The sequence below is a fragment of the Marmota marmota genome, unplaced genomic scaffold (assembly GCF_001458135.2).
Source record: "Marmota marmota marmota unplaced genomic scaffold, marMar, whole genome shotgun sequence".
In the NCBI taxonomy this organism is placed as follows: Eukaryota; Metazoa; Chordata; class Mammalia; order Rodentia; family Sciuridae; genus Marmota; species Marmota marmota.
In genome coordinates this window covers 11922697-11941393 of record NW_025999905.1, presented here as the reverse complement: position 1 = coordinate 11941393, position 18697 = coordinate 11922697, and the positions used below count along the sequence as shown (strand labels likewise).

Here is an 18697-nt window from a genome sequence, read left to right as displayed (position 1 = left end):
TCACTGTTGACAATGCTTTAGTCCACTTTCATAGGCTCAAAGTCTGGAGAGAAATTCTGAGCCTCATGTTAACACTCAAACTCTATATTATATGTCAGAATGAAAAGAAATCTACTAGGACTTCATATGTTAAATCAAGAGAGGTGCTTGATAAAATACAAGCATATTTTTATTTCAATTGGCTCAAATTGTACATTTTTATAAGATTGAGTCACTTTCTTAGGAATTTTGTAAGACACCAGTTTTATGTTAGAAAGTCATGAAAGAATCAACTTTGACATCTGCACTCTTTTGGCTTTGTATCTCTCCTCATATCTCCTTTGAGGAATTTGGCTTGGATTTTCCTTACTAGCTTTCTCTGCTTTTTTAAAAAGGTCACTGGCTGCTTGGGTCTCTGACCCAACTCTAACCACAACCTACATACTTGGGAACATTCAACAGTACTGCTCAGGCCTGACCTCCCATTTGAGTACCTTCTGCTGTAGCTAAATCCCTCAGGACCACAACAACTATAACAGTATTGAAAATGTCAGACTTGGAAAAAAAATTTGCTGACTCAGTTATGCAATGAGTTGAAAGAAATAGGGTTTCTGTTCCAATGTACATTATGTTTATTCTCTTACACTGGAGAATAGATACAATACTCAAATACAGCGGCTTGGACTAACCATCTGTCTAATTTTACAAAGAAGAGAGTACCTTAAGTTTGAGATACTGCTCTACCTAAATAATATAAGAATTAGCTTTTTGCTTTTAAATATAAGCCCTAATAAAACATTCGTGGTCGCTTTTTATTTACAGTAAATGTGACATGTTCAGATACTTCATATCTGAATTACTTTTAAATATTTTTTATATTTGCATATTCAGAAAAAATCTCAACTTTGCATTTAGTTGTTAAAATGGGAAATAATAAAATATAAATTGAGGTGATCCTAGATTAAGAACTTACTGGTTGAAATGGCAAGATGGCCCAATAGAGGTACCCACTGCTCACTGCCTCCTCCACAAAGAAGAAACAGAAAACAAATAACAGTATTTTGATATTCCAGGTTTCTGAATTATAAACAAAAAAAAATTGAGGCTCTTCCACTTTTGTCTGCTGCTGGTCATCTGGGTTGTCAACCTAATCAATCTGAATATCTTAGTTGGTCCTAGTTTTCGCTGTTCCCAGGCACAGTTCTTTACTTCACACTATCACTACTCTTATTCAGGATGGCCTCTAGTCACCTGAGCTAGTGCTGAATATGTAGATATGAAAATATGCTGTACCTGCAAAGGAACTACTTACTATAGTCCACAATTCTAACATCACCATTTCCATCACTGGAGTGACCACATAGTTGGTGTCCCAACCCTACTGTTGTATGTAGAACTGCTCAGGCCACTAGAGTACCAGATATCCTACTCTAACCCTGGGGCTTTTCAACCCATGGCACCATTCATACCACACCCAAACCCAGTGATTACAGCTGAGGAAGCTATATGGAGATTATAATATAGTAAGTGGAAATAAGGATAACACAGCTTACCAAAATGACACACTAAGACACATTCTTAGAAGAGAATCATTTATTATCAAAGCCACTTTATAAAACTAGTAGAAGCAACTAATCCACAATATCTAAAAATCTCAATACATGGTCACAAGAAATTGGAAAAAGCGAGATAATATGACACCTCCAAAGGAAACTATAATTTCCTAGCAATAGGCCCCAAAGAAAAGAATATTAATGGAATGCCTCATAAATAGCTTAAAATAATAGTTATAAGAAAACTGAGTGAAATTCAAACACAGAATCCAATAAAATTAGGAAAACAACTCATGATATGAATGAGAAATAAATATAAAGATACAGAGACCTTAAAGAAGAATCAAGTAGAAATCTTGGAAATGAAGATTGTTAAATAAAAATATAGTTGAAAACCTCCACAACAGACTAAATCATGGAGGCTAAAGGATATCAAAATCTGAAGACAGGTCTTTTGAAATATCCCAGTTCAAAAAATATAAAATAAAAATTTAAAAAATGAAGATAGTCTTAGAAGCCTCTGTGATACCACTAAAAGAACAGATATTCACATTTTTACAGTATCTAAAGAGGAGAAAATGGAGAGAGGCATAGAAAAGTTATTAAAATGGCTTAAAATGGGAGATCCAGACCAGACCACTCACACCACACTCTCAGTAGGCCCAGTTCACCCCTCCCCCAACAGGGAAGACACCCACCAGAGCCTAGCCTCTGGCACAGGACTGCTCCTTCTGACCATCAGACTACCTCGGGAGGTCAAGCCCAGTGGCCCAGATCCACCAACACCAACTTGTGCAGGACCCAGATCCAGGATGAAGTAGCATTCATTGAGAGACACCAGCAGGGTCTGGAAGCCCAACATCAAGGTGAGGTACAGACAATCTGCACAGGTACTACAAGAATATAGGGAAGAAGTGGTAATACCTCAGATCCACACTGCAAGAAAGCAAGACTCATAGACAACATGAAAAAACAACGGAGGAAAGTGCCCCAAACAAACCAGGACGCTATAATAACAGAACCCATGGACAGTGAAGTTGATGAAGTGTCAGAGAAGGAGTTCAGAAGGTTCATAATCAAAATGATCTGTGAATTAAAGAATGATCTAAATGAGCAAATACAGGCAAACAAAAAGATCACTCCAACAATGAGATACGAGAGCAAATACAGATAGCAAAAGATTACTGAGAGAGAGAGAGAGAGAGAGAGAGAGAGAGAGAGAGAGAGAGACTCTGAAAAAAAATAGAAATCCTTGAAATGAAGGATACAATAAAGTCAAATAAAAGACTCAATAGAAAGAATAACAAAAGGCCTACATCACTAGGAAGAAAGAACATCAGATAATGAAGACAAAGTATACAACCTGGAAAATAAAGTGGATCACACAATGAAGAAAGTTAGAAACCAAGAACAGAACATCCAAGAATTATGGGACAGCATCAAAAGACCAAATATAAGAGTTATTGGGATAGAAGAAGGCACAGAGTTTCAAACCAAAGGAATGCACACTCTCCTCAATGAGATAATATCACAAAATTTCCCAAGCATGAAGAACAAATTGGAAAACCAAATGCAAGAGGCTTACAGGACACCGAATGTACAAAATTACAATAGATCTACACCAAGGCACATTATAATGAAAATATTTAGTATACAGAATAAGGATAGAATCTTAAAAGCTGCAAGAAAGAGGAATCAGATCACATATAGGGAGAGACCAATTCATATCTCAGCAGATTTTTCAAACCAGACTCTCAAATTCACAGCTAGAAAGCCTGCACAACAGAACATCCTCAGCAAAATATTCCAAGAAGAGGAAATGAAAAACAATGATGAAAATCAGCAGAGGGAAGGATTACACTAAAGGAAAATCTAATCAGAGGAGAAACCAAGTCACATTAAATACCAAAAAATCAATGAAAATGACTGTGAATACAATCATCTCTCAAGAGTAACCCTGAATGTTAATGGCCTAAACTCACCAATCCAAAGACGTAGACTAACAGATTGGATCCAAAAAAAGACTCATCTCATAGAAAAAAGACATCCACAGACTGAAGATGAAGGGTTGGGAAAAATCATACCACTCACATGGACTTTGGAAGCAAGCAGGGGTTTCCATCCTCATTTCAAATAAAGCAGACTTCAAACTAAAGTCAATAAAAAAAGATAAAGAAGGATACTACATACTGCTCAAGGGAACCATATACCAACAGGACTTAACAAATATAAATATATATACCCCAAACAATGGAGCAACTATGTTCATCAAACAAACTGTTCTCAAGTTCAAGAGTCAAATTGACCACAACACAATAATTTTGGATGACTTTAACACACTTCTTTCATCATTAGATAGATCTTTCAAACAAAAGCTGAAAAAGAAACTATAGAACTCAATAATACAATCAATAACTTAGACTTAACTGACATATATAGAATATTCCATCCTTCAATGAGAGATTATACTTTATCCTCAGCAGCACATGGATCCTTCTCTAAAATAGACCATATACTATGCCACAAAGCAACTCTTAGCAAATATTAAAAAAATAGAGATACTACCCTGCATTCTATCAGATCACAATGGAATGAAATTAGAAATCAATGATGAAATAAGAAATAAAATCCACTCCAACACCTGGAGACTAAATAATATGCTACTGAATGAACAATGGGTTTCAGAAGACATCAAGGAGGAGATTAAAAAAAATTTAGAGGTGAATGAGAACACAGATACAACATATCAAAATCTCTGGGACACTATGAAAGCAGTTCTAAGAGGAAAGTTCATTGCATGGAGTTCATTCATTAAAAGAAGAAGAAGTCAACAAATAATTGACTTAACACTGCACCCTAGAAAAGAAGTACAAACCAATACCAAAAGCAGCAGAAGACAGGAAATAACTAAAATCAGAGCTAAAATCAATGAAATTGAAACCAAATAAACAATTGAAAAAATTGACAGAACAAAAAGTTGGTTCTTTGAAAAAAATAAATAAAATTGACAGACCCTTAGCCATTCTAATGAAGAGAAGGAGCGAGAAAACTCAAATCACTAACACATGTGATGAAAAAGGAAATATCACAACAGACACTACAGAAATACAGAAGATAATTAGAAATTATTTTGAAAACTTGTGTTCCAATAAAATAGAAAATATCAAAGGCATCAACAAATTCCTAGAGTCATATAATTTGCCCAAATTGTATCAGGATGATATACACAATTTAAACAGATCAATTTCAAGTGACGATATAGCAGACACCATCAAAAGCCTACCAACCAAGAAAGCCCAGGACCAGATAGATACACAGCCAAGTTCTACAAGACTTTTAAAGAAGAACTAATACCAATACTCTCCAATTTATTTCAGTAAATAGTAGAAGAGGCAGAACTTCCAAACTCATTCTATGAGGCCAATATCACTCTGATTCCAAAACTAGGCAAAGACACATCAATTATCTTATATAAGACAAAGGTGCCAAAAACATGCAGTGGAGAAAAGATAGCATCTTCAACAAATGGTGCGGGGAAAACAGGAAATCCATATGCAACAAAATGAAATTAAACCCATATTTCTCACCATGCACAAAACTTAACTGAAAATGGATCAAGGACCTAGAAATTAAACCAGAGACTCTGCGTCTAATAGAAGAAAAAGTAGGCCCTAATCTTCATCATGTGGGATTAAACCCCAACTTCCTTAATAAGACTCCTATAGCACAAGAATTAAAATCAAGAATCAATAAATGAGATGGAATCCAACTAAAAAGTTTCTTCTCAGCAAAATAAACAATCTGTGAAATGAACAGAGAGCCTACATCCTGGAAGCAAAGTTTTACCCCTCCCACATCAGATAGAGCACTAATCTCTAGGGTATATGAAAAACTCAAAAAGCTAAGCATAGAAATATATGAAAAAATGCTCATTATCTCTAGCAATCAGAGAAATGCAAATAAAAACTACTCTAAAATATCATCTCATTCTAGTCAGAATGGCAGCTATTATGAAGACAAACAAGTGTTGGTGAGGATGTGGGGAAAAAGGTACACTCATACATTGCTGGTGGGACTGCAAATTGGTGCAGCCAATATGGAAAGCAGTATGGAGATTCTTTAGAAATCTTGAATGAAACCACCACTTGACCCATCTATCCCTTTTCTCATTCTATACCTAAAGGAACAACATAGGACAGGGACATAGCCATATCAATGTTTATAGCAGCACAAATTCACAATAGCTAAACAGTGGTGCCAACCTAGATGCCCTTATGTGGATAAATGGATAAAAAAATGTGGCATATATACACAATGGAATTTTACTCTGCAATAAAAAAGAATAAAATCATGGCATTTGCAGGTAAATGGATGGCATTGGAGAAGATAATGCTAAGTGAAGTTAGCCAATCTCCCCCAAAAACAAATGCTGAATGTTTTCTTTGATATAAGGAGGCTGATTCATAGTGGGGTAGGGAGAGAAAGCATGGTAGGAATAGTTGAACTCTAGATAGGGCAGAGGGGTTGGAGGAAAAGGGAGGGGATATGGGGTTATTAATAATGGTGGAATGCAATGATCATTATTATCCAAAGTACAGGTATGAAGACACAAATTGATGTGAATATACTTTGTATACAACCAGAGATATGAAAAGTCGTGCTCTTTTTGTAGTAGGAATTGTAATGCATTCTGTTGTTATATATAAATAAAAAAATAAATTTAAAAAAAGTTTAAAATGTCATTAATTTAGGAAAGATATGTACACATATATTATAAATAAGAGGCCTATTTGAATCACAAATAGACATGAAAATATGAGATCTTCTGTATGTTATATTAATGTCAAACTGCGAAAAGTACAGAGAGAATTCTTAAACATAACAGGGGTAAAGTGCCAAGTCATATTTAAGACTAAAAGAAGATCTCTCGGCAGAAAACTTGCAGGTTAGCAAGAAATGGAAACATCTTAAGTTCCTGAAGGAAAATAAAGTATAACTAAAAATAGTATACCCCAGCAAAGCTATCTTTCAGAAAAGGAAGAGAAATAAGAATATTCCAAGACCAGCCAAAACTGAAGATTGATGTTACAAAAGATGTTTAACAGAGTCCTACATCCAAAAGGTGAAGAAAAATAACTTCCTTCATGAGAAAATGTGAAAGTATAACAGTCACTAGTAAAACAGATATAAAAGTAAGACACAGAAACAAATAAAATCTTATCTGTACAATAAATATCAAACCATAAAGATGAACAACAATAGAAGAAAAGAATAAGGGCTACTCAGAGCACACTGAAGAAAATTAATGAGATGACAGGAGTCTTTATTCATCAATAATAACTTTGAAACTATATGAACTAAATTCTTTTTTAAATTAATTTATTTTAATTAGATGTACATGACAGCAGAATGCATTTTGATTCATTGTACAAAATTGTAGCACGATTTTACTTTTTTATGGTTATACACGATGTAGCATCACACATATGTGCAGACATACATGTACCTAGGGTAATGATGTCCATCTCATTCCACCATCTTTCCTTCCCCCATGCACCCTCTCTCCCTTCCCTCCCCTTTGCTCAATCAAAGTTCCTCTAATTTTCGCAGCCTCCCCCCTTCACATTATGGATCAATCTCCCACTTATCAGAGAGAACATTTGGCCTTTATTTTTTTGGGATTGGCTTACTTCGCTTAGCATGATATGCTCCAACTCCACCAATTTGCCTGCAAATGCCATGATTTTATTCTCTTTTAATGCTGAGTAATATAACATTTTATACACACACACACACACCATGATTTCTTTATCCATTCATCTATTGAAGGGCATCTAGGTTGGTCCCACAGTTTATCTATTGTGAATTGATATGTTATGAACATTGATATGGCTGTCTTGCTATAGTATGCTGATTTAAGTCCTTTGGGTATATACCAAGGAGTAGAGTCAAATGGCAGGTCAAATGGTGGTCCCATTCCAAGTTTTCTAAGAAATCTCCATACTGCTTTCCAGAGTGGTTATACCAATTTGCAGTTCCACCAGTGTATGAGGGTGCCTTTTCCCCCATATCCTTGCCAACGTATATTGTTGTCTGTTTTCTTGATAACTACCATTGTGACTGTGACTGGTGTGAGATGAAATATTAGAGTAGTTCTGATTTGCATATCTATAATTACTAGAGATGTTGAATATTTTGTTGATTAAATGTATATCTTCTTGTGAGAAGTATCTGTTCAGCTCCTTAGCCAATTTACTGATTGGATTGTTTTTTTAATGTTAAGTTTTTGAGTTCTTTATATACCCTGTAGATTAGTGCTCTATCTGATATGTGTGTGTGTGGCAAAATTTGCTCCCAAAATGTAAGCTCTCTGTTCACCACATTGATTCTTTTTTTTATTAGTTACACATGACAGTACAATGATATTGACAATTTATATATTTGAATCAAATAGGGTATAATTTCTCATTTTTCTGATTGTACAGATTGCAGAATCACATTGGTCATACAGTCACCTATATACATACAGCAATAATAATGTCTATTTTATTCTGCTCCCCCTTCCCCTCCCCTCGAGTCCCATCACATCTCTCTACCCAATCTAATGTGACACAGTTTTTTTTTTTTCTCCTCACAACATCATATATGTATTCTGTATAACGATGAGGGTCTCCTTCCATCTTCCGTGCAATTCCCCTTCTCCCTCCTTTTCCCTCCCACCTCTCTTCCCTATTTAGTGGTAATCTTCTTCTCATGCTCTTCCTCCCTATCTCATTTTGAGTCACTCCCCTTATATCAGAGAAGACATTCGGCATTTGTTTTTTAGGGATTGGCTAACTTCATTTAGCATAATCTGTTCTAGATTCTTTTGCTGAGAAGAAGCTTTTTAGTTTGAGTCCATCCCATTTATTAAATCTTGATTTTATTTCTTGTGCTTTAGGAGTCTTGTTAAGGATGTTGGGGCCTCATTCAACAAGATGAAGATTTGAGCCTACATTTTCCTCTATTAGTGCAGGGTCTCTGGACTAATTCCTAGGTCCTTGATCCACTTTGAGTTGAGTTTTGTGTGTGGTGAGAGATAGGGGTTTATTTTCATTTTGCTGCATATGGATTTCCAGTTTTCCCAGTACCATTTGTTGAAGATGCTATCTTTTCTCAAATTACTAAAATTTGTGATGAAAAAGGAAATGTCACAACAGACACTATTGAAATACAGAAGACAATTAGAAACTATTTTGAAGATTTTTATGCCAGTAAAATAGAAAACCTCAAAGGCACCAACAAATTTCTAGAGATGTATGATCAACCCAAACTGAGTTAAGAGAACATACACCATTTAAACAGATCAATTCCAAGCAAGAAAATGGAAGATGCCATCAAAAGCCTACCATCCAAGAAAAGCCCAGGATCAGATGGATTCACAGTTGAGATCTACAAAACCTACAAAGAAGAATTAATGCCAATACTCCTTAAGTTATTCCATGAAATAGAAAAGGAAGGAACCCTTCTAAACTCATTCTACAAAGCTAGTATCATCCTGATACCAAAACCAGGCAGAAACATATCAAGGAAAGAAAATCTCAGACCAATATCCCTGATGAACTTTGATGCAAAAATTCTCAATAAAATGCTGGCAAATTGCATATAAAAACACATTAAAAATGGTGCACCATGGTCAAGTGGGGTTCAGAACAGGGATACAAGTTTGGTTCAACATACGGAAATCAGTAAATATAATTCATCACATCAATAGACTTAAAGATAAAAATCATATGATTATATCAATTAATGCAGAGAAAGTGTTTGACAAAATAGACCACCCTTTCATGTTCAAAACACTAGAAAAACGAGGTATAGTACAAACTTATCTCAACATTGTAAAAACTATCTATGCTAAACCCAAGGCCAACATCATTCTAAATGGAGAAAAATTGGAAGCATTCCCTCTAAAAACTGAAACAAGACAGGGAAGACAGGGATGCCCTTTTTCACCACACACACACACACACACACACACACACACACACACAAACACACACACACACACACAAACACACACACAATGTGAAAAATGTTCAAAAGCACTAGCCATCAGAGAAATCCATATGAAAACTACAAGGAGGTATAATCTCACCCCAGTTAGAATTGCTGTTTTAAAGAATAGCAAATGCTTGGAAGGATGTGGAGAAAAAAGAAGAAAATCCCGTTATTTGCAGCTAAATGAAACTGAAGGATATGAGTGAAATAAGCCAGGCACAGAAAGACAAATAGCACATGTTCTGTCTCCTATGTGGAAGCTTAATAATATTGATCAGAATATAGCATAGTGATTACTAGAAGTTAGGAAGGAGGAAAGTGGGATAAAAGGAGGTTGGATTTGTGCAGTGCATGCTGTATTCATGTTTTGAAATACCACACTGAATCTCATTAATATTTAAAATTAATAGATATTAAAATATTGCTTTTTATTTTAATAACTTGAAGTAAGGAATTTAGAATCTGGAAATAATAGCATCTAAGTTAACATGCCATTTTTACTACTTATTAACTGTGTGACCTGGAGCAAATTTCTTACATTCTCTTAATTAGAATTATTACATGACTTAGTGAATCTACTTCTTAGTATATACCCCAAAGAATTGAAAGCTAGGACTTGAACAGATCCTTTGTACTTGTGTTATTGTAGCATTATCTACAATAGTCAAATGTGAAAATAGCCCAAATGTCCATTGATAGACAAAGAGATAAACAAAATGTGACACTCGTGCACTCATGCACACACACACATTCACACACACACACACACACACACACACATGAATTATTCAGCTTTAAAAAGGTAGGGAATTCTGACAACTGATATGATGGTGATAAATAATGGAGAGAATGGTACAGAAAGATAGTCATATGAATTTATGTTTTACTTGGAGAAAAAGAATGGCTTCAAAAGCAAAATGAGATAAAGTGAAGATTTTTTTTCAATATAAAGGAAGGATGTGATTCTGCAATCTGTATACGGGGTAAAAATGGGAGTTCATAACCCACTTGAATCTAATGTGTGAAATATGATATGTCAAGAACTATGTAATGTTTTGAACAACCAACAATAAAAATTAAAAAAAAATAAAGGAAGGATGGCTTGAGGATGAAGGTGGAGTTGGCAATTAGCTCAATTTCTCCTCCAAGTTCTAGCATAATTTATTTTCCATTTGATTCTGTTTATTTTGTGTTATGATCTGGTCATCACATGGCTGCTGGTTTGATGCTTCTATTCATCTCATTTTGAAGCCTAGTGTTTATAACAGTGGATTTCCTTGACACCCAGGCTGATAATGCAGGCCATCTCTTACTGAATCTTTCACTACTTATTTTTAGTGAAAACTTAAACTAAAAGCTGTCTCCTGATCCTGTGATTATATTAAAATTTATCAAAAAGGGATTTGAGAGAAATCAGTATCCTCACATGTTCTTAACTTGGATTCCACAGATATTATACATGATGAAAGGAAACCTCATTCAAGTTGTTCTTTTTTAGTAGAGCACTTAAGCAATCACAGAAAAATTGTTCATTATGCCCTGCTCTGCTTTCAGAAATTTGAACTGTCTTTCAAATTGACTAGAGCTGACAGGAATCACTTTCGCCTTTTGGGAAGTCTTTGGAAAACTCCAGGTTAAGGAGATGAAAGCCCCAGTGCTGTCTCTCCTTTTACCTGATTAATACCCAAGAAAAGGCATGACTTTTCTAAGCCACTTTTGCACAAATCAAATTACTTCTTTAAAAGGCCTCTTTTGAATTTTCTTAAAAAATTAGACTCCTTTCAAAATGTTTCTAAAATAAAAGAATATATTGTATTAGTGAGGATGTAAGAAATGTACTTTGATCTATTTAGAAATGAATGGGAGATTATATTCATTTTAATTTTAAATAACAATAGTTATTAGTTACACTAATGATTATGATCAAGTAATTATTAGTGGTGTGCCAGACACCGAACTAACTACTTTGTAGGCATTACTTCATCTTGTTAGCATTCTCTAGTACTGACTGTTATTATGACTGTTTTATAGAAGAAACTGAAGCTTAAAGACATAAAAGAACTCATTCAAGGTCACAGAATTCTTAAGTAGCTGAATCAGTCACTTCAAAAGAGAATAAAATAGAATAAAAATAATTTTATTCTATTTTATTAAAATATAACTAAAAGACACTTTTTAAAAAAGTAAACATAAATGAAATATATACCCAAATCCAGGTCCTGTAATTCAAACCATACCCATTGTTCTGGTTAGGAAAAACTAATTTAGTTGTTGTTTTGGATGTTTTTTCTGAGTAGTTGGTGAGCACCACTGAAATAAACAAAATAAAAACCAAGCAAACAATAAATAATTTTTTATTTGTGTTTTATTCACTCTTTCATTTATTTAATTTTATTAATAGTTGGGTTCATTCCAACAAACTCATACATGAGTGGAATTGGATTTCAGCTTACTACCCCTTTTCCCTCACTTGCTCCCTCCCCGCCCTCATTCTCCTTCCTCTCTTCTAGACTTCCTTTTGCTAATGTATTTATTTATATTTAGTTTATTCTTTTTACTTACACATAAAGGTAAAATATCCTGTGGCATATTTTTATATGCACATAACATGATTTTTTTAAAAAAATTATTCTGCATGGCCATCCCTTTCCCATTCCTCCTTTCTGTTTCTCAATTTTCTTCTACACTACTGAACTTCCCTACATCTTGGTGATGTCCTATCCTTCCCTCCTCCTTTCCTTTAGTTTATTTAGCTTCCTTATATGAGAGAAAACATTTGACCTTTGAGTTTCTGAGTTTGGCTTATTTCACTCAGTATGACAGTCTTCATTTGCATCCATTTACCAGCAAGTGCCATAATTTTATTCGTTTTTATGGCTGAGTATCTCTCTCTCTCTCTCTCTCTCTCTCTCTCTCTATATATATATATATATATATATATATATATATAATGATTTCTTAATCCATTCACCTATTGATGGGCACACCTGGTTTGATTCCATGATTTAGCTATTGTGAATGGGGCTGCTATAAATGAGATAGCTGTATAACTATAGTATGCTGATTTTAGATATTTTGGGAAAATACCAGAGAGTGGGATAGATGCATCGTGTGGTGGTTTCATTCCTAGTTTTCTGAAGAATGTCCATATTGTTTTCCAGAGTGGTTGGACTAGACTGCAATTCCACCAACAATAAAGTGTACCTATTCCCCAACAGCTTTGCCAACATTTATTATTATTTGTGTTCTTGATCATTGCCATTCTGATTGGAGTAAGATGAAATATTAGTGGAGTTTCAATTTGTATTTCTCTGATTACTAGAGATGAAAACTTTTTCATGTATTTATTGGCCTTTTGTGTTTCTTCTTTTGATAAATTTCTGTTTAGTTTTTTCTTTCCTTATTTATTGATTTGGGTTACTTGGTTTTTTGGTGTTAATTTTTTTATTTCTTTGTGTATTCTGGATATTAATCCACATAGTAGATACCTGCTCTTGAATGCCTAATCTAGTTCAGTTTTTTAATGTTACTACTGCTATTTAATGTTGCCATTATTCCTATACAGGTGACAATAAGTGTTATTAGGTATTAAAATAGGTCTCAAACATTTATCTTAAGGCTCTTCATCTACTGCTGATATTAGTGCTATTCCTGGCTCCCCTTCATGATAGAGGGTTGGAAAGATTGGGACATTTCAAGTTTACATAGCAGCTCTCCTGCTCCTAAGAAATACTCACATCTTAAGCAAGGAACAGTGAATCTCACCCCACACAAAATCTAGCCCCATCTACCTTTAATATTACTCTAACTCAAAAAATTGAGGAGAAAAAAACCCAAACCAACAACAAGGATGCAAGGAAGAACAATCAGATAGGGACATCAGGTCCTATCCTTGACATCTACTTACATCTCAAAAAGAAAGAGAAGTCCCAGAACAAAAAAGATAACTGCAAACAAAAGCACGTGTGTTAAAAAGAGAAAGAAGAAACCATCTCAGTTGATGTGCAAGTTCAAAACCTCTGAAAACAAGAAAAAACAGGCAAACAAATCTCCCCCCCCCCAAATTTACAATTCTCTCTCTCTATATATATATGTATATATATACATATATATATATATATATATATATATATTCAAATCTATCCATACAGTGAGAACATACACAACCACAAACACAGAAAAATTATGCATAATGAAACAAAAGTGTAGAATAATACAATGATGAAATAATATTGAAGAAAACATTAAAATTTAAAAAGAGTAAAAAAATGGGAATATGAAGGAAAGAAAGAACAAGACAAAAGACAAAAAAAGAAAAAAAAAACACATCTTAATGAAGATAGAGGGGTTTTTCCTGCTGTAGTGGTCAAATCTGTTGGGAGGGAGGGATTTAAAATCTTTATATTTATTTTTGGCTTTATACTTCTGGCCCCTGTCCTTGTGTTCCTCACCTAGCTGACAGCTGGTTGTAGAGGCACTCAGCTTCCAATCTCCCAGTATTGGGGGGATAGACTGGGGAGTGCTGATGAATTGTGTAATCCTGTAAGGTAGGTGACACAGAATTTTAGGTTGCTATTTCCAGTTGGACTTAACTGGGATTTGGAATTCTTTGGGTGTGTATTTGGGATCTGGTCCACTTCCCTTAGTGGTGTGGAGCTTCTTATCTCTGTTGGGCTTTTGGATCTCTTCTCTGGGGCTTCTGGAAAAATCCACTTTAAGGCATAGGGAATGAGCCTCCACAGGTTTCATCTTCAACACTATGGATGTGAATTGCCAGCATCCACCCTAGAGCACTGTGTGGCCTCAGTGAGCATCTTCACAATAACTTTTATGGGGTGCCATCAATCATGCGATTTTTCTCCCTTGGTATACAGAGGCTGAATAGTCCAGATAAAATGTTCTTTGTGCATAATTCAGCCTCTCTGGTTCAGGCACCCTCTGGGAATATTTTTATCAGCTGCTGGTAACTTCCTTTATGAGTTTCTAGTCTCCTGTCTCTGTTCACAGCTGTGCAAGCTGTGTGAGGACAGCCTTCAGCACATGGGATCATTTCCTTATCTACTATTGCGTTCCACATTCTCGGAAGACTTTCCACGCTGCACCATCATGGGGGAGGGCTTTCCCTGATGCACTAGCGGAAGGCTGCCCACGGAGGGCTGCCTGTACTACAGAACGCTGGCCCCCAGCAGGACGCTTTGGATTTGTTTTTCACTGAGATGCTTTCCCTACCAGGTCTGTGCCGGTTAAAATCAGCTTTCCTGTGTAAACCACAGGTTTCCCTAAGTCGATTTTTCTTTATTTTTTAAGTTTCTTTATCTGCTGGCTATGCATCTCTTTGTCCTGCACTTCCTGCTATGTTCTGTTGGTGGCCTGAGCTGGCGACTCTAAGGTATTATTTCTTAAGGTCAAGTTAAGACATTCTGTAGCTCTATGAATTTATTGATTTATTTGTTTGTTTTTTAGTTTATTGTGTTTCAGTGAGGCTCCTTTGTTACCTTGCTGAGGAGCAGCTTATTATAAGTCTGATGCCGAGGGACCTTGTGTTGGCTTTCCATTACTATAACTACCTGAGATGAATGGACTTACAAAGAAAACAAGGTTTATTTTTGTCTCACAGTTTTAGGGGTTCAGACAGAGTCAGTTGGCTGCTCAATTGCACTTGGTCCTGTGCTAAAGCACATTATAACATACAGTGTGTGGTGAAATAAACATGGAGGGGAAGTGAAAAGAAAGAAAGAGACCTGGGTCTCACATCTTCTCTGAGATCATACCCTCAATGACCTAAAATTTTCCTCTAGGCCCCACTTCTTTAGATGCCATCACCTCCCAATAGCACCAAGCTGGGGGTTAAGCCTTAAACACATGTCCCTCTGGTACACATTTAAGATCCAAACCACTGTTAAGTCCTGGCTATAATTTTTAGATTTTGTATCCTGTGTTATTGATCCTGTTTCTGACATTGAGTTTGATTCCAGCAAGATATCATGTCTGTCTCCTTACTGTATGTGGGCTTCAACTTTTCTTCATCATTCTTTATCTTACTTAGTACATTCTGTTTCTTTCCCTTTCCCTTAAAGATGATTCAAGTAAAGATAGAAGAAGGAAACCCTTAGATTTTTTATTTTCAACAGTATTTCTTATTTTATACATTCTCTTTGGGTTCTCGAACACAGAGAAAATGTCCATTTTCCACCTGCTGATGCCTTCCATTTCCTTATCTCATGAGCTTGATACCAGTGAGATATTTCCAAAAGAAGGAAAGAAAAACCAACTACATATGCAGTATCTCACAGTCTTCTGGAAGGTGAAGGGCAGTAGTGTTTCACCAGGGCCTGGGGGAAAATCTCATTTCCAAGGAAAGAGTGAGTGACAGTAAAGCAGAGGGTCAGATAGGTACTAAAATATAAGGCTAAGACGTAAGAAATGAAGTAGACATCTAGTGAACTGGGATAATATGGAAGTTAGCTTGGAAAAAAGGCAACACTGAAAAACGAAGTCAGAGTCAAGAGAAGCAGCAAAACTGGTTTGATATTTACTCTGGTGAGTAGGGACTTGTGTTCTTAAAATTCTTTGTCCTGAGGAAGGTTAGCTTTACAGACTTAACTGTAGATTTGTCTGTACTGGATGGTATGTGAGATCACCTGCAGGGAGAAGTTGAAACCAAGCTTTGTCTGACTTAGAACTAAAGAATTTCCTTTTTTATAGTTTCAGGCAGTTATGAATTTCCACAGTATATATGTTTATAATGATTTTGCAAGAATTGTCCTAATTAGGTCATACTAATTGCAGAAGATTATGAATCAAGAAAAATCATCCTTAGTAAACCCTTTGCTCTGTCACTATTTACTTTTTGTGATTTTATTCCATTTAAAAAAGAAACTAATGCTTAAGGATGCTTTTGCTTGGATTCCAATTTGCCTTATTTTCAGAAAACAGAAAATGTAATATAAAAAAAAATCCTAGTAATTTTGAGCTTTGTATTGATTTTCCTTTTAGCTGTAAAAATCAACACTATCTGTGATCTCTTTTAAAAGTCAACTTATAATCTACTTTTTTTGTATTAAAGAAAAACTGTACAATAGGTAGAAAAATTATCATTTTGATTTCCAAATTCTAGGTAATACAAGCAATTAGGATAGAAACTATTTTACCTTTATTCATTACAATTTTTTATGTTTGCTGCTTAAAATAACCATTTATCTTATGTAGAACTAAAATAATAACATCATATACTGGCAAAGATAAATTTCGATTCTGAGATGATTAGAATTAAAGAAATCAAGGAGAATCTACAGTTACATAACATGTTCCACATAGTAGAAAAAATTTATTATAAAAAAATATTTCTCTTAAAAAGCATAAAGATGGCCAGGCTCTGTGGCACACTCAGACCTGTAATCCCAGAGGTTAGGGAGGCGGAGGCAAGGAGGATTGCTTCTGTTCAAAGCTAGCCTCAGCAATTTACCGAAGGCGCTAAGCAACTCAGTGAGACTCTATCTCTAATAAAATACTAAATAGGGCTAGGAATGTGGCTCAGTGGTTGAGTGCCCCTGAGTTCAATTCCTGGAATGCCCCCCACCAAAGCATAAAGAACATTTTTTTCTGTTTAGAGGTTTACTTGTTTTCTTTCAAATAACCCTTTTGATTTATGATTACCTGATACACTTTCATTTCTTATAAGGATTTTTTTCCCCAACTTTGTTGATATTAGTGAAACTTTAAACTCCATATATTTATAGTGTATGAGATGATGTTTTGGTATACATAAAGACAATATTACATTTGAAATAAGAATATTTAAGATCTATTTTCTTAGCAAATTCCAAATATACAGACTAGTTTTATTGACTGTAGTCATGGGCTATACATTAAATCTCTAGCAGTTATTCATCATGAATAACTAAAATTTTGTGCCCTTTTATCAACATTGCCCCATTTCTTCTAGCCCTTACCTCCTAACCCCTACCAACTACCATTCTATTCTATGCTTGTAGGAATTCAACTTTTAGATTCCACATATAAGTGAGATCATATAATAGTTGTTTTTCTGTGCCTAGCTTACTTCACTTAGCATAATGTCCTTCAGGTTTATCCATGCAGTCACAAATGACAGGATTTCTTTCTTTTAAAGGATGAATAATATTCCATTGTGTGTGTGTGTGTGTGTGTAGCATACTTTCTTTTTCCATTCATCCATCAATGAATGCTTATGTTGATTCCATATCTTGGTTATTGTGAGCAATGCTGCAATGAACATGGGATGGATACCTCTTTGGCATCTTAATTTTAATTCTCTGAATGTATAACCGTGAGTGATATTGCTGAGTCATAGAGTATTTTTATTTTAAATTTTCTGAGGAATATTTTTCATAATATTATAATATATTTATATTTTTATATAATATTTTTCATAATGGCTATATCAGTTCACATTACCACAAAAACTGCATTAGAGTCGCTTTCATCCACATCATTGCCAACACTTGTATGTTGCTTTTTAATAAGTCATTCTTACAAATATAAGGTGAAATCTCATGGTGGTTTCAATTTGTATCTCATGATGTGATGTGGAACATTTTTTCATATATCTGTGGTTATTTGCATTTCTTCTTTTGAGAAATGTCTACTAGGTCTTTTGCCCATTTTGCCACCCCCAACAGAATATTCTTTTACTTGCTTCAGAAGCTTTTTAGTTTGATGCAATCCCATTTATCATTTTTACTTTTGTTGATATATTTGGTGTCAGATTAAGAAATTATTGCCTATACGAATATCAGGAAACTATTCCCTGTGGGTTTTTTTTCCTACTAGTTTTACTGATTCAGATCTTACATTTCAGTTTCTAGTACATTGGGGTTTATCTCTGAAAATGGTATGTCATTAGGATTCAATTTTATTCTTTTGTATGTAGATATCCAGTTTTTCCAACACTATCCATTGAAGACATTGTCCTTTCCCTTTTGTGGGTTTTTGATCATTTTGTCAGTAAAAGTGGATTCCATTCTGGGCTCTTTACTCTGTTAAAAAGGTTTATCTGTTATCATCCAAGAACTATGCTATTTTGATTACTTTATCTTTGTAGTAGATTTTGAAATCAGGTAGCATGATACATTCAGCTTCATTCTTCT

General features: G+C 34.9%; 1 long non-coding RNA gene across 1 annotated transcript in view; it reads left to right on the top strand.

Moving 5' to 3' along the window:
- The first annotated feature begins 14703 nt into the window (after positions 1-14703).
- The window catches only part of LOC125615527, a 115538-nt gene continuing 111544 nt past the window's right edge, over positions 14704-18697 (top strand). Inside the window, exon 1 of the long non-coding RNA XR_007346136.1 lies at positions 14704-14958. This is a non-coding gene — a long non-coding RNA (uncharacterized LOC125615527). The remainder of the gene's footprint in view (positions 14959-18697) is intronic.